The sequence below is a fragment of the Octopus sinensis genome, linkage group LG1 (genome assembly GCF_006345805.1).
Source record: "Octopus sinensis linkage group LG1, ASM634580v1, whole genome shotgun sequence".
In the NCBI taxonomy this organism is placed as follows: Eukaryota; Metazoa; Mollusca; class Cephalopoda; order Octopoda; family Octopodidae; genus Octopus; species Octopus sinensis.
This window is the reverse complement of record NC_042997.1, coordinates 48,346,857-48,372,716: the sequence shown is the minus strand read 5'-3', so window position 1 is coordinate 48,372,716 and position 25,860 is coordinate 48,346,857.

The following is a 25,860-nucleotide window of genomic DNA, read 5'->3' as shown; positions in this document are numbered from 1 at the left end:
GGGTAAAATATACAAAGCCCAGTATGCTCAACATGACTACGCATCTGATCAGACACATACATTACAACCATATGTGCGCAACATTGTAATCTTATATCAAAATAAACAGCTCATAGCATTGCAGGTGGGGTCCAGTTAGAATCTTCTTCAGCTCAAGAAGCATGTCCCGCTCAAAAGGTCCCTGAATAAGATTCATTCATTGATGTTGGACGAAACACTCAAGTTTCCACAGGTAAATTATCCAAACTCCAAAGAATTCCTCTCAACACATGGCTATGATACTCCCCCACTACTTCTGCTCGTGATCAGAGATGCACATATCGTCAGCCACCGAAGGACATGCTCAATTGCTTAAGGTCAAAAAACTGACAAGCGAATCTGTGATACTGAGCAAGATGTTTGCTACAGCCCATCGTTTATACCAAGACAAAACAATGTACAAGGTAACGCTTCCAATCAGTTAAGATCAGAAGCCATGTGAGCCAGTGCCTGACGCTGCATCAGGGCGTGGTACTGCATCAGGGCATTTATCATTATTATTATTATCATTATTATTATTATTATTATTATTATTATTATTATTATTCTATGTTTGACTTTTGCTTTATATTTGTACAAGTTGGCTCCAAGTCTCACCCAGAGACCTCAAGAGACAACAGGGTTGGAAGTTCATGTTGTTGTTATGCCTAGTGTGCCATATATTTGGGGGGTGGGGATGTTGTACTAATGAATGTCTAAAAAAAAAGGGTTTTTTTTTTTTTTTAAACCAAAAATTATGTTTGTTTTAAACCTTGAGATTACATAGAGAGTATTTTGCGTAGGATATGAGCAGTTCCCATGAGCACTATCTTTTGAACTTCTGCCATTTTGGGGTTTCCTGGTATCTGAGTTAGGTAGCTATCAGCCCCTTTTGCTATCATTCCCAGGGCACCTATGACAACAGGTATTGTTTTAGTCTTCAGGTTCCACATTTTGATGATTTCTATTTCAAGATCTTTATATTTGCTCAGTTTTTGATAGGTCTTGACAGATACGTTTATATCGATTGGGACAGTCATATCAATGAGGAGGCATGTTCTTTGTTTGAAGTCTTTCAATATGATGTCTGGCCTATTTGCATCTATCTTCCTGTCAGTTTGAATGGTGAAGTTCCAGAGGAGTGAGATGTGGTCATTTTCAAGCACTGGGGGTGGTTTGTGTTCCCACCAGTTTTTTTCATGGGGCAAATCCAGGTTTTTACAGATTACCCAGTGAATATATTGTGCAGCTCTATCGTGCCTGTTGAGATACTCTGTAGGCGCTAGAAGACTGCACTTGGAGACCACATGGTCAATGGTTTCATTTTGTTGCTTGCATACACGACACGTTGGACTGCTTCTGATCTTTAATATGTTGGCCTAGTAGTTTCTTGTTGGTAGGCATTGATCTTGAGCTGCTATGATAAACCCCTCTGTTTCAGATTTTAAGCCAGAGGCCATTAGCCATTATTATTATTATTATTATTATTATTATTATTATTATTATTATTATTATTATTATATTATTATTATTATTATTATTATTATTATCATTATTATTTACTTTAAATCTTCGTGTTTGTTACAATCACTTGCCGAGCCACACCCGCGTCCTAGAGTGAGTAAAGGATAAGAAATGTTACAGTAGTTGTCAGCACAATGTTTTGGATATCTCTGAGACATATTTCTCCTGGGATATTATCTAGATTTTCTCACGTCCATTTCGTATCATAAATAGGGCACCCAATATAACAGGAACAGTTCTCGCTTTAATATTCCACATCTTTTTTATTTCAATTTCCAGGTCCTTGTATTTACTTAATTTGTCAAATTCCTTTACGCATAGTTTTTATCATTGGGACACTCACATCAATTAGTCTACAAGTATTTCTTTCTCTGTCTTTTATAGCTATGTCTGGTTGATTAGTCACTAGAAAATCCCTGAGGATAGTGACATTTTTACCTTCAACGACTGGCTCAGGATGTTGTTCATACCAGTAAGCAGGAGTGATGATTTTGTAGTGTTTACATATTTTCCAATATAAACACTGTCCTACCCTATCGTGGCGACTCCTGTATTCTGTATTCGTTTGGTGTCAGTACAGGATATCCCGAGACGTGATGGTCTACTGTTTCATCAAATTTATCGCAGAATCTGCATTTAGGGTCAGAACCGTTTTGAAGAACTTTAGCCTGGTACCTTTTAGTAAGCAAGCTTTGATCTTGTACCACCAATATGTCCCGAACTTCTCAGCCACTGATGGCTTGTTGCTTGGCCTCCATCTGCATTTCAGATTCAAAATATATACTGTCGATGCAGAGGTTTCTGGTTCCACCGCTCCTCAATTTGTTTCTGCCCATTCTTTTTTGCAGTGTGTTTGATCCGTTTTGCTTCTTTAGTGGCAGAGGTTTCAGGTTCTTCATCTAATTCAGGGTTAATGCAAAGTCCCCTGGCGAATTTGCAAGCTTCCTTGACAAGAGGATGTGATTTTATGCTGCTTTCGTGTTTGCACACAAACCGCAGCATCCAGTCTTCTGTACTAGATATGTACCTATTCATTGATATTGTGGAGGTCTTAGAGCATAGTTGAACCTGCATCATTCGTTTTCCCCTATTACTTCTAGGTAATTACAGACGATCAACGTCTGATTTTGGGTGGTGCATGTTCTTAGATGTTGTCTTCTTGTCCAAGCACTGGAGTTCCGTAAGATTCCAGTTAATGATGTTAAAACTGTATTGGACTATTGGAGATGCCAGGGAGTTAATGGCCTCGGTGAGATTTTTGGAGTTGAGTTCAGTTTTTAGTATGAGTCGAATGTTTCTGTAATACTTCTTTGATATATTTTCTTTCATAGTAGCATGTTGTATACCGTCTCCTTCGTTTATCCCCAGGTATTTATAGCTTTCTTGTGTTTCAAGATCCTTGATGGTGGTGACGGTATCTAATTTAATGGAAGCTATTTGCTGAACTCTTTAACTGTTGTTAACATCCCTACTAGCTCTTCTTCATTTCAAGCAAACGGCTTCAGATCGTCATATAAAAGAGATGATTTACTATAATAGTATACATTTTGAACCCATACCTAGTTTTACTCAGTTCGTTTGAGAGTGGGGTTAGTTTCATGTAAAAGAGTAATGGGGAGAAGAAGTCACCATGAAAGATGTCTCGTTTTATGTTGATGTTGTTAGATTGGCTCATCCCATTACTATGGTTTAGAAGACGTGTATTCCACTTGGTTAGGCTATCTTGTAAGAATTTGGAGACTACACGAGAAATCTTGTATATCTAATGGGCCTTGAGTAGCAAACTATGTGGGACACTATCAAGCGCTTTCCTATAGTCTATCCATACCATATTCAGGTTTTTCTTGTTGCTCCAGTAATTCTCTACAATAATTTTATTTATGAGCAATTGATCTTTCCATCCATAATAATTCCTTTTTACAACTTTTTTGCGGATAGAATTCTGTTCCAGGAAAGTGTATATTCTTTCAGTTAGTATGGATGTAAGGATCCTGTAGGTGGTATTGAGACATGGACTTTGGATTTTTCGTGTCTTCAGTTTTTGATTGTAGGTATGTTGTTCCTTCGGTCAGCCAGGCTCTGGTTTCTGAATGACATCAGTTAGAGATGCAGCAAAAGTTTGGCGTATTTCTGTCAAACAATTCAGCCAAAATTTAAGGATCCGGTCCAGTCACGTGAGACTTTCCAAGAGGACATCTTAGCTCTTCTCCTCTTATTGCCTCCAATTTCTGTTCTTCAACTTCATCCAGTCTCACTTTCTTACGTTCTATCTAGTGAGCTTCAGCATTATATTCTTTTTTGTTGCTCCATATCTCTTTCCAGGCTCCTTTACTTCTGTCTTGCTTTTGCCAATTTCCCTGTAAAATGCTTTTGATCCGTCTTGAATATCTTATTTTTTCGATAAAATTTGATTCTCATATCTTATGAGCCCTTACGCTTCTGTTGTTTTCGTTGTTTCACTAGTTCCTTGGGTGCAGGGAGGTTTATATAAGCTTGATTTTATATTTTTGTTTGATATTTTTTGAAGCTGTTTCTTCTTAACATTTACTCCTCTAGCAAGTTCATCGAGATCTGATACCCCCGCCCGCAGAATTTCGGAGGTCTATTGATATGGTTGGTCTTTTTCTGAGTCGTCCTGATACCTGACTGAGCAGTTACAATCTTAGAAGTGGAATAGTTGAGGTTATTTAAGGTTGTTAGGTTATCTATATATATAAAAGAGGCTTTGGGGTTGGCGGCCAGATCAGAGGCTGGCGGCCAGACCAGTGGTCGGATCGAGCTGAAAATTGACACATGCATAGAAGGCGTGATGGGGAAGAGTGTTGAGTAGGTTAAAACTCGCCATCTGGACAGATGCGGTTACTATGGCAACAAAACCCAGACTTTAACAAGTGTTTCTCGTTTCTCACTTTCGGATATCACCCAGTTTTTCTCGATCTCTCTCTTTCCTTCCTTCCCTCCAATTTCACTCTATAACGACGTTTGACACCTTCCACTCTCATTCCCTCCCCGCCTTCGCCGTCTCTCTGTCACTCTTTCTCCCACTACCTTTCTCACTGTATCTATAGAGAGAAAGCGTTGACAGCCGCAAAAGTTTAAATATTCCCGCCGCAGGTCTTTTAGAACGGTGAATTATTATCGCCCACCACCGCACAATCATAACAGATATTAATCAGATATATTGTGTTAATTTATATATAAATGTGTGTGTGTGTGTGTGTGTGTGTAAAAATATATATATATATATATATATATATATAATGTGTATACATATATATATATATATAGTCATCATCAATATCTATAAAGCTGAAATGCGAAAAAGTTTTTTGATGTCTTGGTTATTTGTCTAATTTTGGGATGGGAAGGTTTTAAGGGGCGGCAACTGGAGTCGGATTGGCGCCAAAATTAACACTGGCGAGTAAAATGGGGTGGCAATGGTGTGAGGAGGGTTGCAAGACTCTCGGGGCTACCGTTTGGTTGCCATGGTGAGGAATATGGGAAAACTTGAGTTTTGTGGGATAGACAGGTTGCGCCGTTTGAGTAATAGTGGGTTTTCGTGTTGCTGCAGGGGCTAGAGGTGGTTATCTTTAATTATGGGTGTACAAATTTGGGGGATTTTGGAAAAGGCTATAAAATTTCTCAACTTTTAAAAAGTGTACATTTTTACCCTATTTTTACATTTAATTTTCTTCTGTTTGCATTATTTGGTTGACATGGGTAAAAATGGTATTGTGTTAAAGGCCAAAATTTTAACTTTCATTTGCACCATGAACCGTCAAAATATACCAGAAAAAAGTATCAAATTTCACAAAATTTTAAGTAATTTTGAATTATTTTTGTGATTTTACGTGCACGCGTAAGAGAAAGCGAGGAAGAGTCCGAGAGAAAGGAAGAGTAAGAGAGTGGGAAAGTGAGAGAGAAAGGAGAGAGAAACAAAGAGGGTAAATGTCGCAATAAGAAAGGGAAAGGACGCAACAGAAAGTAAAAATCACACCCTCACCCGCGCTTAGAGCGGGTCACCTTAATCTAGTTTCCTTTATTTCTTAAGGTCTGTCTAAGAGCAATATTGTGTATCATTATGTCGTTATCTTTTATGCTGTTTGAGAGTTTTAGTAGCGGTTCTCTATTGATCATGTCTCTATCGATCATGTCAGTAAACTCAGTCTTGCTGAGTTCTCTCATAATATCTTCTGTTGCTTCTTTGATCTTCTCTTTATTATTCACCGCAAGTTCTGTGTCATATCTATTCTGGCGTTCTTGAGGTAGATGTAATTTCTCCTTTTTCCATATATCTGTTCTTTGCTATTCTTTCTTCAGTTTCCTTGTTGGGATGTACTGTTCGTATACTGGGTTTTGTGCATCTGTTGCCCATTTTATCTGCATTGTTACTATGTTCGTTTGGTCTACTATGGTATACTTGTGTCCTAATTTGGCTAATTTCAACGTTAATTAACCTTTAATTCTTAATGATGTATCTACGTACATTACTTAATTTATTTGCGTCAATATATCTGTGTACTTCGTTGTCTACTAAGTTTCTCCATGAAGTGTATGTTTGTACAATGAGGTTAACGTTTGGGTTTAGTTGGTCTGTACAGAAAGCTTTCAACACATCTTTATAGTCCTCTCTAGTTCATCTTATGCGTTTTGCTTTACATTGTGTTTTGGTGATGTCACTACAATTCTAGGGTAAGAGTAATCCTTTTTCTGGTTCGTTAATTTATTTTTTGAGAATTTTGCTCTAGCAGCAGGCTTTTCGACCCCAGTCTGGTTCCCCACTGGGTAACGCAGTTCTTGTCCCGGTGATGACCGATCCGGCTTGAGTTTTGGCTTGCCATTAAAGCAGTGACGGTGACTATAGGAGACGTGTCTGTTTGTTCAAGGTTGACTTTTTGACATGACACCGTTTACTTGTTCTTCGAATGGATATATTTATCGCATCGTAGGCTGAAAGGTCAAAAATCCCCATTATATTTTTCTTTGGTAGTTATGTTTCCGGGCATAACTGTATAGTGACGTATTAAACTGAGTGCCTAATTTGCTCTTTTTTATATTCGTTTGTGGGAAGGTGCTTTTGTTTTTGTTTGGTACAGCGTCGCTCGTGACACGTATTTTTCTTGTTGCTCTTGTTATTGTTGTTATTACTTCCGGTTATCACAGGTTTTGTCGGAGCTCCTGGAGTCTTACATGCGTAGCGGATTGCTACCTGCAGCCTACGGTATCATGTTGTTCATCCTTTTCAGCTACCTAATACTTTCTTGATTATTCTCACCGTGCCTAGGAGGCAAAAGTTTTGTAACAGTTCTACTGGGCATTCTATTCCAATTTCCTTTATATTCCCCTAGATGCATTCTGATATTGTTCCTAAGGATCCAACAATTAGCATCATCTTCATCTTCATTTTCCATAGCCGGGCTATTTCTTACTTAAGAGGGTAGTATTTTTATCTGTGTTTTCACCTTCCATCTTGACTATTCGTGGGTCAAATGGGCATGCAACATCAACTATATGGTGCATCTTGTCCACCACCACTAGGTCTGGTTTGTTAATGTCTAGCACCTGATCTGTTTGAATTGGGAAATCCTAGGGGATTTTGGTAGTCTACGACTCCGTCACTCTCTACGGTTTGCGCTTATAGCTAGTTTTAATTCTCTGTCTGTCTGTCCGTCTGTCTGTCTGCCTGTATCTCTCTCTCTCTCCCCCTCTCTCTCTCTCTCTAACCCCTCTTTTCACCTAGTTTCCAATGTAGCAATTTCGCTAAATGGTCGTGTCGTCACAATTGTAGTGGTTTTGGGCTAGCCTAGGGCATTCATTCGTGATATGGTCAATGGTTTTATCCACTCTATTGCAGATGTGGCACAGCGGAGACACTTACTCATTCCTAAGGTTGACCCTCCAGTTCCTCGCCAAAGTTTGGTCTTGCTCTGCCCGCATAGTACTCTCAGTCTCTATTTTTAGGGTTCCTTTCATCAGCCAATACCACCTATTTTTCTTGCAACTTCTGTTGTAGCTGCATGGAATTGATTGTGTAGTCCCTTCTTGCGTAATTCTTCTTCATGTCCTCTTTGAACGTCTTCCTTTGTTTTTCCTTTTTCACGGATTTCAATACTCCCTCGTTCCTAACTGTCAATATCAAGGTTTCCTTACTTTGGGCTAGATGTCTCATTAAGCTCTCGATTTCGTTACGCATCCAGTCTTCCACACTTACCAATCCTCTTTCTACATTTGCTCTCTTCATGTATTATAGGCAATCAATGTCCACAAGTGGATTATGGGCTCCGTGTATCGTCAGAAGCTTTCCTGACTCCCTGTTCATCTCCTTTAGCTCCTCCTCAGTCCACTTCAGGATTCCAGCACCATACCGAACTACTGCGACTGCGCGCGTGTTTGTTGCCGAAATTATATTTCTGGCATTTAGCTTTGAAGACAATATCTTTCTCACCCGTCGCGTGTACTCCCATCTTGTCTTTTCTTTCATGTTATTGTGTGAGATTTATCGTAATCAACATCCTTATCATCATCATCATCATCATCATCATCATCATCATCATCATTATTATTATTATTATTATTATTATTATTATTATTAATATTATTATTATTATTATCATTCCTCGCCTTTAGCTAAATTTGCTATTCAATATAATTTTTTATATGTTATCAATAATATGAAAACAAGTGAGTGTAGATAAGTGATAAGGCCTTAATTTAATCATCATCTCTCTCTTTCAGAAGTTTTTAATAGTTAATAATTGAGCCGACATTTATACATCATATTTTCAACCATATAGATTACAAACTATAGAGAATTATCTTTTTCATGACGTTGTTGCAAATCCCTTTAAAATCGGAAGCGATTCTTAACTGAATTGAACTCTTAGAAATATGAAATTGATAATAAGCATAAATTTCCCGTATTATGTTTCTTTCCATTCATCGCAGACGTTTGATTATATCTATAATTTATATTTGTTGATAAAATAGATTATATGATGCACATATGCACACCCTAGTCAGAGACAAATACACGCAACGCACACATGCACACACACACACACACGTAAGTGCGTGTGTCTACAATCGTTTGTGTAAGTTTCTATGTATGTAGGCATCTATCTATCTATATATATGGGGAAGCACTCCGTCGGTTGCGACGATGAGGGTTCCGGTTGATCCGAAGCAACGGAACAGCCTGCTCGTGAAATTAACGTGTAAGTGGCTGAGCACTCCACAGACACCTGTACCCTTAACGTAGTTCTCGGGGATATTCAGCGTGACACAGAGAGTGACAAGGCCGGCCCTTTGAAATACAGGTACAACAGAAACAGGTAGTAAGAGTGAGAGAAAGTTGTGGTGAAAGAGTACAGCAGGGATCACCACCATCCCCTGCCGGAACCTCGTGGAGCTTTAGGTGTTTTCGCTCAATAAACACTCACAACGCCCGGTCTGGGAATCGAAACCGCGATCCTATGACCGCGAGTCCGCTGCCCTAACCACTGGGCCATTGCGCCTCCACACACACACACACACACACACACACACACACACCACACACACACACACCACACACACACACACATATATATATATATATATATATATATATATATATATATATATATATATATATATATATGTATATATATATATAAGTAAATTGATTAAAGAGTAGCAATTAAATCACTTAATGAAAGGATTATAGCGATAACGTATGAAACATTCCTTTGTTATATATATGTGTGTGTGTATAATACATATGTGTGTGTTTCTATGTATATATATATATATATATAATATATATATATCCTTTCTCCGATTTTCTTCGTTCCCTCCCCATTTTTCATCTCAACACTTTCTGGCGAAGAGCGTCAAATTAATACACCTGCTTGTTGATCCCACACCGTCTTCGTTTTTGTTTTCTATAAATTTGAACTATGTACACACACATATATATATATAAATGTGTTTTTGAAAATGCACCTGAATTTGAAAAACTTGTAATTGCTCTAAAATAAATTTATTTTCATATATACCAAACTAATTTCAACAATATTTATTTTTACCAATGGTAAAAATTTAAAATTGCGAAGTAGAAAAACATATTTAAAAAATTCAATGTTTACACAATTCAATAATATCAAATATGATTTAAATGTTCACAACATTCAATAATATATTTAAAAAATCATGGATCATCCTGTTTAAATGCACAAAATTCAAAGATGGTTGAAGTGATCGATAAGAAATGTGGATCACCAAAGATTCGGTCATACTGAGTTAAGAGGGAGAAAAACAAGGGCGGAATGCACATAGTAAAAAGAAAGGAGGCTACAATTTCTGTGCGTCGTGTGCAGGGATTTTCGCTTGTGACGGCGTTTATTTTTTTTTTAATTCAATGTATTGAAAATATTATTTGGTAAACAGATATGACTTTTGATTCGTTAAAGTACTGATGACGTCATATTTTTCTGGTGGTCAAGATTGTCATTCTGCTTGCTGGACTTCCTTGGGGGGAACGGTCACCAACCGTTCTAGTTGGTTGATACTCTTAATGGGTGAGTTTGTTATATTTACTGCCGTTCAGTTTTGATCGGATATAAAATTTCATTGGTTTAGAGTTAGGAGATGTCAGCAACTGGTATTTGCATGGTTTTATTGTATGGGTATTTGGAGTTACCTGTGTACTGTCAGTCTGTCCTTCAACGTCAAACTAGTTTGATCTATGTAGTTTCCACCATTAGGTTCTTCGATGCAGAGGTGAAGTGATATTTTTATGGTAAAAGTTTGACCTGACATGAATTTTTTAGGTGCTTCTACACATGCGGATAAAATTCGTAGTGGGTATAAACACTCACATGAGTATGTACACACACACATACACACACACATATGTATATATATATATATATGTGTATGTATATATATAAATATATATATATATTTATATGTAGGTCCCGGGTTGAGTCTGGGTTAACCACAGTAAATAAGGTACTCAATACATAGCAGAGTAAATTAATTTATTTTATAGAAGGAGCTTCTACAGGACTAGAACTGTTTCTGTTACCCGCTTCCTGATGATTTCTTTTGAATGAAACAGTTCTAGTCCTGTAGAAGCTGCTTCTATAAAATAAATATATATATTATAATATATATATATATATTATATATATATATATATATATATATATATATATATTATATATATAGGGGCAGGCGTAATTCTCTAGTAGGAGTTTGCTTCCTAACCACAGGATTCCGAGTTCAGTCTCAGTGCGTGACAGTTTCGACTAGTGTAAGTTCGTGCCGACCAATCTCTTGCGAATGGATTTGGCAAGAAGAAAATGAAAGAGTCACATATATATATATAGATATATATATATTATATATACGCGAGAAAGAAGCAACAAGAATGGATAGGTTTTTAGTACAATCGTTTCATACAAGGACAGGCTTTATAAATGTTGCAAAAATTACATACAGCATATAAACGTGTCCCGTACTCATCAGCTAAAATACATGTGAGTTCTCTAGACATCCTAGTGGTTGAGGCTATACTCATGAAGTAATGTAGATAATTAAGTAACAAACATATTTCCAAAGTTCATTAAAGTTCTTTAAAGATGATGTACAGTCTTATCACAGAATTTAAAAAAGTTTTAATAGCATCACAGAGAAGGTGACCTAATCCATAGTGCACATATGAATTTCCAGAGATATGAGGAGGGATTACATACTCACAGACGACAAATTTATCCATTGTTAATCACAACGAGGTGGATCTCAATTTCTGCTTATTAGCATTACAGAGAGGGTGAATTAATCCTTTGTATAGATGCACAATTTCCAATGGTGTAGATGTAAATTTCCAGAGAAATGAAGAGGAATTTCATATTCACAGGCGATAAATTTATCATTGATAAATTTATCGCCTGTGAATATGAAATTCCTCTTCATTTCTCTGAAATTTACATCTACACCATTGGAAATGTTGCATCTATACAAAGGATTAATTCACCCTCTCTGTAATGCTAATAAGCAGGAATTGAGACCCACCTCGTTGTGATTAACAATGGATAAATTTGTCGTCTGTGAGTATGTAATCCCTCCTCATATCTCTGGAATTCATATGTGCACTATGGATTAGGTCACCTTCTCTGTGATACTATTAAAACTTTTTAAAATTCTGTGATAAGACTGTACATCATCTTTAAGAACTTTAATGAACTTTGGAAATCTGTTTATGTTACTTAATTATCTACATTACTTCATGAGTATAGCCTCAACCACTAGGATGTCTAGAGAACTCACATGTATTTTAGCTGATGAGTACGGGACGCGTTTATATGCTGTAATTTTTGCAACATTTAATAAAGCCTGTCCTTGTATGAAACGATTGTACTAAAAACATATCCATTCTTGTTGCTTCTTTCTCGCTTATAATCACCCCCACATTACTGTATTGTTAAAACAGTATAGTTTTTTTTTGGTGCATCTAAGTTAGGTACCATATTCAAGTAAATTCATTTAAATTAACTTGAATCTTTATTGCTTTTTGTATATATATATATATATATATATTATATATTATGTTATGTTTTCCAGTTCAGCTCTTGAGCTGGGCCATGCTGGGGCACCGCCATATATATATATATATATATATATATATATATATATATATATATATATATATATATATATACGATAAGCACTTCTTTCAGTTTCCGCTTGCCGAATACATTCGCAAGAGATTGGTCGGTACGAACTTACACTTGTCAAAACTGTCACACACTGAGACTGAACGCAGAATCGTGTGATTAGGAAGCAAACTTCTTACTAGAGGGTCACGCCTGCCCCTATATATACATACACAAGCAATTCAGATATGGATTGGATTTGAATTCGGATTGCCTACTTTCAGTCCACTGCAGGACGACGATAGCAGTATATTGTCTTCGCCAACCACGGTCTCAGAGGAGGTTGTGTACTTGTGCTTGCGACATTAGTTTGATGACTCTACTCTTGCACACTGGTTCTACATGGCTTGGCAAAGGGGTGCAATTTTTATGCTCTTATCTCACTGGTACTTATTTTATCGACAACGAATGAACGAAAAGCAAGGTTGATCTCTGTGGAATTTCCACTCCGAACGTATGGACAGAAGAAATACCAATAAGCATTTTGACGAGTGAGCTAAGAATTCTGCCAGCTCGCCGCTATTTACATACACACATAATTACATACGTACATATATGCATAAATACATACATACATGTAAACAACAATATACACATACATGTATCAACATAAAGATTGAGAAAGAAAGAGGTGTTAAGAGCGATAAAAGGAAGTTATGTAAAGACAAATACATTTTGTAAATGCAATTGTTAAATAAAACAATGTATGTAAGCATGTTAGTGTGTGTTATATATATGCAGTAGTGGAGGCGCAATGGCCCAGTGGTTAGGGCAGCGGACTCGCGGTCATAGGATCGCGGTTTCGATTCCCAGACCGGGCGTTGTGAGTGTTTATTGAGCAAAAACACCTAAAAGCTCCACGAGGCTCTGGCAGGGGATGGTGGTGATCCCTGCTGTACTCTTTCACCACAACTTTCTCTCACTCTTACTTCCTGTTTCTGTTGTACCTGTATTTCAAAGGGCCGGCCTTGTCACTCTCTGTGTCACGCTGAATATCCCCGAGAACTACGTTAAGGGTGCACGTGTCTGTGGAGTGCTCAGCCACTTACACGTTAATTTCACGAGCAGGCTGTTCCGTTGATTCGGATCAACCGGAACCCTCATCGTCGTTACCGACGGAGTGCTTCCATATATGCAGTTACTCGACTAAACGTATTTTAAAAATTGGTACTTGTTCATTTGATATATCACTAATATACATGTTCGTGTGTTTTTATGTGATTATGAGTCCTTCGTATTTATTGAACAAAAGAATGAGTAAGTGCTGAGCTAGAGATTATACATTTACGTTTGTAGATGCGGGCGTCTCCGCGCTCTCTACTAATCTCCCGTTCTCCTTTTTACTGTCACTATACTTGATTCTCTCACTTTGACTTTCTGTATGTAAATATATATGTCCACGCGCGCGCATGTGGTGTGAGTGTGTGGTGTGTGTGTGCTGTGTGTGTAGTGTGTGCTGTGTGTGTAGTGTGAGTGTGTGTTGTATGTGTATGTTCCTGTGTCTGCCTTATACATATGCTTAAGCATGTATATATGTATGTATATATAAATACACATATATGTGTATATATATATTTACAAATGTTTATATTTATATATGTATATAAATATATGTCCATGTGTATATATATGTATATCTATATCCATGTATAGATATGTACGTATAAATATATGCATATATATACATATACATATTATATGTATATATATATATATGTACATATTTGTATATGTATATGTATATATATGTATATGTATATATATATTATATATATATATATATATATATATATATATATATATATGCATACATACGTTCGTACGTACATCTGTGGGAGTAAATGTCTGGGTCAGATATAAAGGGTGATATAAAATATAAACAGAGAATAGTTATGTAAATGTATTTATGTGTATCTATATGTCTGTGTGTATTAGTCTTATGTGTGTGTGGTGTGTGTGTGTGTGTGTGTGTGTGTGTGTGTGCTCTTATAATAGTGGTGGGAGAAAGTGAAGTGGCAGAGACGATATAGCTTAAATATGTGTGTGAATGTTGTAATAAGCACACAACATCAAGCTAACATTCAACTGAAAACGACGCTATTTCTAACACTAAATCTACTATTATTGTTTTATTTATCTATCTTTTTGCTATTTTGTCTTTACTTATGTAGTCTTTATCATCAATCTTGTACTATTTCTTTTTATTTCTATCTATCTATCTATCTATCTATCTATCTATCTATCTATCTATCTATCTATCTATCTATCTATCTATCTATCTATCTATCTATCTATCTATCTATCTATTTATGTGTCTTTCTATTTTCTTATTTACTTTCTTATCTATCTCAATCGTCTAACTCCATGCAAACTCCGGTCATCTGATCTTTACATAGAAATTCTTCCCAAGCCAAACACAGCGCAATCACTCAACATGAGTGAATTCACTTCAAAAATAGCAGCTGTGAATTTGGCTTCGCTTTCTATTGTTGTTGATGCTGGAGTTATTCTTCCAAAGATTTACTTCGTTGTTTTGCTTTGTCTCCTTGTTTAGTTTTGTGAACATCTGGAATGAACCAATTTTATTTTATCTAACATAGGTTTTTTTTCTCATATTTTTTTCTACTGTTGCTAACTAGAATGTTTTACTTTGAATAGACTATACACGACTCCAAAGATTCAATCACACCATTATTTAATAGTCGAAATTTAACCCACTTGCCTTTAACTACCTCTCCTTAGAACTCTCAACCAGGACACAAATTCACACATACACACACACACATACACAGACATATATATATATATATATATATCCTTACAAGAACGCAACAGACGACATGTATATATAATCCAAGAATTAAGGAATGAAGTAGGTAAAAACCGTGTCTTAACATGGGTCTCCTAACGAAAACGTAAACTTCATTTTATCAAGATACCCTCGGCCTAAAGGGTAGCCTGCGCTATATCATCAGTCATCATTGTTCGACCGTGGTCGAGACAATGGAATTTACCATGCTACGCCAGACTTCACGGTCCGTCATGGCATTACGGAGGTCCTGTTGCTGGATGCCTGTATCCCTGGAGATTACATCAGGTTAGGAGAGTGTGAGCCCTCTGGTATTGCGAGGAGATGGCTTCCAGAGGAGAAGAGTAGAAATTAACTCTTTTTCAGCCCTACAACAATGTCCAGCAAACTGGACTCTCCTACCTTTCACAAGAGGTGACACAGGTGGTAGTTTCCCATATATTTTCATTTTGATTGGATGGCGCTTCCACGAGAGATTTTGAGCTCTCATAAGGAGGCGATTGTAGGTTCCATCCAACCGCCTCTCAAGCTTCTTTGATAACATCCAGGTTTCTGAGCCATGTAGTAGAATTGGTTCGACTGTGGCTTTGAAGATTTCAAGTTTGAAGTCTCTACTTCGATTTGATGACCAGATCTTATGCATGTCATTAGAGGCTTACCAGGCCATACCCTTTCTAGTTAGAAAGTCTTTTCCAGATGATGATATATATGACCCAAGATATTTGTAATCAGAAACCATATCTAAGGGCGTATTGTTGAGAGTATGGATGATGCAATCACTGGATGATGCGCTATATACCGCGCTAGACTATTTATTCTGCAGAGGTTCCACTCGCGATGAAACATATGTATCCCGGAATTTACCTATTCCATTCCTTATCTCTTGTATTTTTATTCGCATACCTGGCAACAATGGTTGCCAACCGTGAAATATAAAATTTTTTTCAACTCATCGATCTTCGATACGGAAAAAATTCACAACCTTCCGCCTCAATAAACCACTAATGTTCCAGAAAGTGTTTTTTATATTTTTTACACAGGTTGCTTTAGGCTCACATACTTTCTACACCTCGATCCTTGAATCTATCTATGTATCTGTCTATCTATCTCTATCTATCTATCTATCTATCTATCTATCTATCATCTATTATCTATCTATCTATCTATCTATCTATCTATCTATATAATATATATATATATATATATATATTAGATAGATAGATAGATAGATAGATAGAGATAGATAATAGATAGATAGATAGACAGATACATAGATAGATATATATTATATATATATAATCTTATCTATCTATCTATCTATCTATCTATCTATCTATACTATCTATATAATATAATATATATCTACCTATCTCTCTATCTCTCTATCTATCTATCTATCTATCTCTCTATATATCTATCTATCTATCTATCTATCCGTCTATCTATATATCTATCTACCTATCTATCTGTATATCTATATATCTATCTACCTATCTATCTATCTATCTATCTATCTATCTATCTATCTATCTATCTATCTATCTATCTATCTATCTATCTATCTATCTAGGATACACACATAAGGCACTAAGTCATCAACGGACTCTCCGATGATGTCTTGGCATACTACAACTTTCAAAGACACTCCATATTCTTGTGGAAAAATAATATGTACCTCACATAAAGTATTGAGTACTCATTCAGTATTATGTAAATTTATTTTTATTATAACTTCACATGAAAATAAACTGCTGCAACACACAGACACACACACACACCCACACACACACACACATATATATTATATAATATATATATATTATATATATATATATTTCTATTATATATATGTGTGTGTGTGTGTGTGTGTGTGTGTGTGTGTGTGGTGTATGTTTGTGTATATATATATATATATATTATATATTATATATATATATATATATAGTATGCTGTTCCGTGAAAGTAAATCAACAAAAATATACTCCATCTGGTGAGAGATAGACATTGTTTAATAAACACAGTATATATTTTAATGAGCTAACAGTAGTTTCATGCGATAAAATTAACTCAGAAAGCATTGTATAACACGTCTGGGGGCTTCATGCAACATTCACGCTATGTTCACATGGAAAATACTATTCTAAACAGGACGATAGAAGCGAAAATACATGTTATACACCAGGCGTGTCATAAAATGCTGTCTAAATCGTTTCCATCGCATGAAGCTATTAGTATCTCGTGAAGAAACTCTAAATTAACCTGGATATTTTTTTATAACATCTAAGATTCCTTCTAAGTGGACTTTTCCAGCGGTGTAAAGCAGTATACACAACGCATCCAAGTTCTGATGGATGTTCTACTATGTATATTGTATATATATATACATACATAAATATTATATATATATATATATATATATATAATATATTATATATATATATATTAATATATATATATATATATATATATATATATTATATATATATGGATAAATACATATTCTGTGAGTATCATACCTCTCCTCATATCTCCAGAAATCAAACTTTCTTCAATATGGATGGATTTACATCTACATTTTCATTTTCATTTTCTGGAAAACTAAGAGGTTTTTTAAAATACTTTTTTAAAACCCGTTATATGACTGTGCAACACTAAAAGGACTTTTAGAAGTCCATTTGTTATCTAAATCTTATTTTTATAGAACTATCCCTGATGTTTCATGAGTGTAACATCACCCCTTAGATGGTTGGAGAACTCAGATGTTTTTTCGGCTGATGAGTACGCGTCACTTATATTTACTGCAATATTTGTAGCCTTAATAAAGCTTGTCTTCGTACGAACAATTGTACCGAAATATTGATCCATTTTTGTTGCTTTTTTCTTGTTTATAATCACCCCGCATTATCTTATGGTTAACACCATATAGATTCCTGGTGCATCTAAGTTAAGTACCGCATTCATGTGAATTCAACAGAACACACTTGAATCTTAATTGCTTTTACTATATATATACATATATATATATATATATATATATATATATTATATATATATAATATATATAAATATATTATGTATATATATATACATATATATATGTATATATATATGTATGTATATATATATATATATATATGTATGTATATATATATATATATATATATATATTTAAATATATGTATATACATATATATACATAATATATATATACATACACATATAATATGTATACGTAAGTATATATGGATATATTTATATGTAAGTATGTATATATACATATATGTCTCAATATGTGTGTGCGCCCGCGTGCGTATGTGTGTGTGTATAATATGTGCGTGAGTGTGTGTATGTATGTCAAGTTGAGCATACATTCTTTTAAACACTCACGCATGGAGTTGTGTGTCTTATCACTAATAAGTTGAGTGTTTGGCATACATCCAAAGTAAATATGGATTCCACTCACCATTTCCTTTAATCATGAACCGGATATTTACATGTGAGTTCTCGTTTCTGTATCCTACTCTATTCCACAACGAAAGAAAATACATATCCCACATCAAAGTGCTGTCAAGAATTCTTTTTTATCCTGATTTAAGTCTTGTCTTGGTATATTCTTTGTACAACATAATTGGTAGCTTACTTTAAATCTTTTAGTCAGTGAGTTACTGGTATTTTTGGCGAAAGCAACTGACGTAAATAGTAATATTTGCGTTTGAAAGAATCATATATTGATTACATAAATAAAAGACTCAAAATTATGTATGGAATTTTCACATTATGTTGATGATATTACCGGAAAGGCAGTTTAACATTTGATTCGGTACGAGGCCAGAAATTTGAAGCTTTTACGTTTTTGAACAGCAGTTAGTGAAAAGTCGTTCGACAGCTAAGTTTTTTATCAATAGACATTAGTGACCCTGCAGAAAAATTATATCAGAAAAAAAAATACAGATTTGATTACTTATAAATGATTAAACTAACTTCACACATATACGCATACACATTCATCCATACACGAATACAGACTCTCGTTCACACGCGCACATAAGAATACAAACACGCATGTGCGCACGCATTCACACACACACACACACTCACATACAAAAACATTCACAATTACATATATGTATATATGTGTGTGTGTGTGTATTTATATGTAGTTCTAGTTGAAGAAGATCTTCTGCCAATAAAATCATATGCACTGATTTTAGTTCCCTTCATTATTATTAATTAACTAATTCCCTTCATTATTATTAATTAACTAATTCCCTTCATTATTATTAATTAACTAATTCCCTTCATTATTATTAATTAACTAATTAATTGATTTCTTATAAAAAAAAGAATTGACCAAAATCCACCGCGTGGTAATGCCCCAATCACTTTTCTTCATATCCAGTTTCTTCAGCTTATCCTTCATACAGTCTTTATACCTTTTCCTCGGCTTCTGTTGTGGTCGCTTACCAGAGGTGAGCTCATTATAAAAAAGGCGCTTTGGCAATCGCTCATCTTTCATTCTATTAACATGTGCTGTCCATCTCATTTGAGCCAAGACAGCATGTTATTCGATTGAGTTACAACGTGCCATGCACAGAACCTTTGTATCTGGTATGAAACATTACCAGTTGACTCCCAAGATATGTCCGAGGCACTTTTGATGAAATCTCTCCAGCATTTTCATTTTGACGCCTGCAAGTGGTCCATTTCTCACTCGAATAAGGAAATGCAGTCAATACACACGTTTTATAGACACTGATTTTTGTCTGCAGAGAAATGCCTCTGTCCGCCCATACTCGTTTTCAGGCTTTCCAAACGCTATACTTCCTATCCCTATTCGATAGCATATCTCTGCATCAGATCTCCATCTCTTGACCCGATACAGAGGTTTTGCGCATGGCACGTTGTAACTCAATCGAATAACATGCTATCTTGGCTCAAATGAGATGGACTGGAAATGTTATTAGAATGAAAGATGAACGATTGCCAAAGCGCCTTTTTTATGGTGAGCTCACCTCTGGTAAGCGACCACAACATAAGCTGAGGAAAAGGTATAAAGACTGTAAACAAAGGTGTCAATGACTTCTAACCTTGTTCCATTCACAAAACTGCTTGGTTCAGAATATGTTTGTCCTGGCACAGAAGTAAGCATTAGTTTGACTTTCCCAAATACCTACCTACATACATACATACATACATACATACATACATACATACATACATAAATACATACATACATACATACATACATACATACATGTAAACATTGCAAGACCGAGACAGAAAACATCAAGCACATTATTGCCAAGTGTAAGAGAATATATTCCAGATATCATCTTTCCATCAGGTGGTCAAAACGGTTTGGAAGAGGATAACAAAAAGAAAGTACGCAGAAACAATGTTGACATACATATATACATACATACATACATACATACATAAACGTAACTACATGCATACATGAATGCATGCATCCAAACATGAGCAGCAGGGTATAAATGTTTTATGGATTTTGAATGGGCAGACAAGAGAATTTGATAAAAATGTACAGAATGTTCTTTCATTGATGAAAGTAGCGAATTTCTTCTGCCCACTGAGAGAATGAGCTACATTCAGATTGAGCGGAATGAAACATTTGAAATGATCTGATCTTGCGCCAATCTTCGAGAGAGCACTTAGAAAGGCAAAAGAAAAATACACGCATTAGTGGCATCAACACGGGTCACGATTGAATATTTAAACTGATCTGCGAACAAAAGCTGGTTCAATTCGCATTGAAACGTTGACGAGTGAGATTACTGCCTTTGTTAACTAATCATATATGATTAATGTCGCACTATTCAGCCTTCAGCTAATGGTTGCTCTAATCTTTAATACTGCGTTAACACCTGACACGAATTGGAAATATACATTACACGTGATTACGTTCGCTACTGAATATTGATCGAAGTGATTCACGACGAAATAGCTACGCTGCATCATAAATCTGAACTCAGTTATGTTTTGACTATTTTCCTGGTCTGCATTCAATATTTGGATATTGGGTCTCTTTCGGTTATATAACTATTATATTTTATTCGATTGAATGTCATCAATCCTCCGAAGGTAAAAGATGCTAGTTATATCAACTTATCATTTCAAAATGAAAATAGCATTTTACCTAAAGAACAATTTTTAACGTATATTTAAAAACTCTGATCTAATGTATTTTCTTTGATTTTATCATATAATCTTTACATAATACTTTCAGTTAAATTCGGATGATTTTGATAAAAATTTTGTATATGAACAGTAACATTTTCAATATTTGAAAGTGAAAGAAAATAATGTTCTGTCTTCGGAATACTAACGTTTGTTATAAATATCTATTGCTAAACACTTTAACTAAATAAATAATAACACTGTGAAAAAATTTAAATATAGAAAATTGCATAATTATTAATTTAAGAATCTGAAATTAACATAAACACATGAGGATATTGTTAATAGTAACGATAAGTGCTTGTCGATGTAACTTTTCATTGAAAAAGAAACTATTTCAGACTGTAGCTTTTGTATTTTCAACAATAACCATGGTAATTAATGTGAGACGACCTCCATCTTTATTGTTTTCAAAATGAACGTTTATGCCACTTCAAACTTTGATAACTCATTCTATTAGCTGTTCCCACATTTTTTACATTAATTAGTTTCTTCATCGTATTTTGCAGGTGTGTAAGCACGAGCGGTTGACAATTGTCCACCATATGTTGCCATTTAGTAAACAGTTGTTGCTCTACAAGACTTAACAACAATTAATTGTTGAGTCAAAAAGCATGTCACGTCTGTGCAGCAAAATAACTCTGAAAGCACACGCTGTAGTTTTATAAAAGGTAGGCAATAGTTGGTATTTTCCCATAATATACACAAGGAATGGAACCTCAAGGGCCAAATATGTTTGAACATAGATATCAGCGTAAACAAGTAAAATTAGCGGACGGGGGAGATTCAGAGACGAACTAAATATGTTATTACCAGGAATTAGAATTTAGCAAAGCCCTACATTTTGTAGTGCGACAGAGCTAAAGAAAAAAGAAAATGAATATCATTTTATTCTATCAAAAACTACCAAAATTGTCAAAAACAAAACAACAAAATATATAAAACTCCAGAATTAAATTAACTTCCTTATTATACTTTGTAAGGCAGTCTGCCTTTTAGTTAGTCACACACTGTCAAAAGACAATCTACGTATTTTAGCTATTATCTGATATGCACACAATACGTTGTATTCGATCACACCAAAAATGTTCAACCATTGGTAATTACGTTAAAGCTTTGCGGCCGGGTGATCAGCATCTAAATCAGCAACACCCCTCTAGGGTCTCACAAGGGTATATGGAGCTTAAACGAGCAACCTGCTGCGACAAATATATCTTCATATGTCTACAAGGGATGATAAATGAAAAGAGACAAATGTTCTCCATCGGACTTACATTATGGCTTTTTAGTCGTGCATTTTTTACTGTTAGCTACCTTTGACCGGTTTCTTCTTCCCTCTGATATAATGGCTTTGCTGTCCCTCTACGCCAAGGATACCCAATCAAGAGAAGAGCCATTGTGTAAGGACCTCCCAAGTTGGATTAAATCGTCCTTGTCTAAATTTGTCATAATCATCGTCGTCGTCATTGTGATTGTTGTCATCGTTGTTAACATTGACGCTGTCGTCGTCTTCGACTTCATCTACATCGTCATCTCAGTTTAAGCATTTTCAGAAACGACAGGTTTTCATCATTACTTACAAACAACAAATTCAAAATAAAACATACAATACCTCCTTGTAAAAACAGCCATTTTGAAGCATCCGCAAAAAATGTTCGTGACATCACGCCGTCATTAATATGGGAGATTTGGTTCATGCGAATCTTCCAAATATATTCAATGAAAATAACAAATTCTTCAATATCTATGCATCTTTTCGTAAATAATCAATAAACTGCCCGTTACTTCCCCAACTTAGAGAAATTATGAGCCTCATTCGTCTTTTAATTGCAGTGTGAATTATTGTGCTTGATATATTAATAATTCAGACAGCAAATTACTTAAACCATTCTGGTGAGCAACATGTATTTAGCCTAAGGCAACAATTTACTGTAGAATCATTAAACTTACAAAATATCAAGTTTGTTGTTTTAAATGTTGGACTAAATTAAGAAAATCATTTTTTCTTCTTATATTTGTTCATATACTACGACTGAGATAGTTATTCAAAACTTTTATGTATGTGCACGCAGAAACATTCAGTTTCATACGGAGCCGTGATGTGAAGCTGACTAATTTGGCACATAACAATGCACAATTTCATATTAGCCAACTTGAAGGAAATCATTTCATATAATAATATATGCTGATCATTGTGAGAAAAGCATAAGATCTAATACGAATATCATATGCATGCGTGCCAATTTATTTCAATTTTCCTGAAACGCCAACTACAATATATTTTTAACTTCTTGAAGTATGTATATGGTACACATTTGAAACCTGCTGAATGTTGTTTCTCTTCAGAAATGGAAAATAATAAAAATAATATTGTCTTTTATCTGCAAAACAATGAGCCAGCTGTAACGTATCGACATAAAGGTGGTAAGCTTTATTACATCTCAGGTTTTATTACAATTTGAAGCAGTTATTGACATTATATGTCACCCGTTTAGATAAGAATCATATTTCCAATTTACTTTCTCTGTATTTCTATCTTTTATGTGGAATGAAATATCACATACTGTGCCTAGAATGCATTTGTCTGGAATCAATGTCCATTGCAAATGCTTTGTCTTGGAAACATGTGTCATTTTAAAAGAGCACATTTATCATTCTGGACCATATCAGTCATTTTGTAAATATCTTTTCTCCAGAAATTTTCTTCTTGCGTAGGTTTATAAAATTGAAAATTTTATTTAGTTTTTTTCCAAAGTTATATGTCTGGACAATGCTTACATCATTTTGTGTAACATACGAAAACGTTTCAGCGAAAAACATTTCGCATATCCTTCTATGTTATTCAACAAACAGATTCATTTGTCAACGGTCGAATTTTTGAATTGTCCAAATAGTCTGTTATATTTAGAAATTGTGTCTGACATCAGGTTGCTGCATTTACCTACATAATATCAGTTTACAACACATACAGTGTTGAACGAACACCAGAAACGTTGTGGTTCGATCTTCAGCAAATGGTTGCAGAAATTCACCAGTGAACAACTGCATGGCAACGGCTCGCTAATTGACCAATAACATAGGAGAAAGTAGATGTTAAATTTCTGGACATTGATTATGGCACAGCGATTTGTGTTAGACAAATCATAACCCAGAAACCGACTCATGAGAGTTTCAACAGTCGATGTCCCTTCGAATCAATGATATACATGGAGGACAATGTCGCCGCTGATGAACTTAGAACACAGAGAACTCCGATGTTGAAACAAGATGTGTGGCACAACTGTCATCGGAGCTAACAAAGACGACGCTGCAATTCGCAGATAATGATGATGATGTTTCTTGTGTATATGTGAAGATTAAATAGCGATACGACTGAAAGATTATATTGAATAGATTTTAATTTAGTGATTCTTTTTTTTTCGCAGTTGCCATCAGTAGATTACTTCATAACGAAATTATGAAATATATTTCTTCTACAGCGAATTAAATTAGCACAGTGTTTATGCTTCGTTTTGCCTCACAGTTCTGAATATGAAAATTATCTTTGAAATCATATAATTGCAATCATATTTAAAATTTGTCTTTCATCTTATTATAGTCAATAAAAGAATATAGTAATTCTTTCATTGACGTCCAGAAGAAGCATTGCCTCTAGCGAAGTAGTTACCTTATAAAATCTAGTATGTGAAGTCCTACGCTAATAAATGCGAATTTCTGTGCGTGTATGCGCATGATTTCCAGTTTAATTGACAAGTGGAAAAAGTTCACCCCAAACAGGAATGTAGACTCTTTCAAACCAAATCTGTAAATATACATATTAGAAATGTGTTACATATCGATAGCAAGACAGAAATATGGCAAAATAAGATGAGAAATAAGGAAATAATTATATACAAAAAACAAAATCAAAGACCAAATTACTGCAAACCTGTGGATTCCAAGAGAAAAATGAAGAATGATCCAGTGAAATGTTAACTTCTCTTCATTTAGTGACATTTAAGTATCGACAAATCTTTAAAAAGCAGCGCTACCAAAGTTCCAGAGAATCGGAGAAAATTTCGAATCGATAAATTGCCACATGATAAGTATCTTTATAGAAATAAAACCAATTAATATTATCTCGTGTCTTATTTTTATAGGTCCTTCAATCTTACAATCGTACATTAGGCTAAAGACCCAACATACCTCAGTCAGCAACTTTTCGAAATACTTAAAAACAAAGACTACTTGCCTTTCTCTCGAAAAGTGTGGAGCAGAAATTTAATCCAGAAGAATGATCATGGGCGGTCAAGGCACCAAGAGAAGAGAGGTAGTTTTATAATGTTCTAAGTGCCGAGGGTTAGAATTTAAGTTTAATAATTACTGATGCGATACGAAGGTGCAGTGATTAAGCGATAGTTGAAATTTTCATGAACTATGTTTCTAAATCAATGTCTCTAGATTCATTACAATCGACAATACCAATAATTGTTGGAGATGAGTTTCGCCAGATTCGGGTACGTCCCCGGATTTTACAACAAATTTGTGATCGCCTTTATTCAATCTGGATCTATGTTGCATTGTTTATTCCGAAGAAAATCCAAGTCTTTATTTGCCATTAGCAATGATATAATA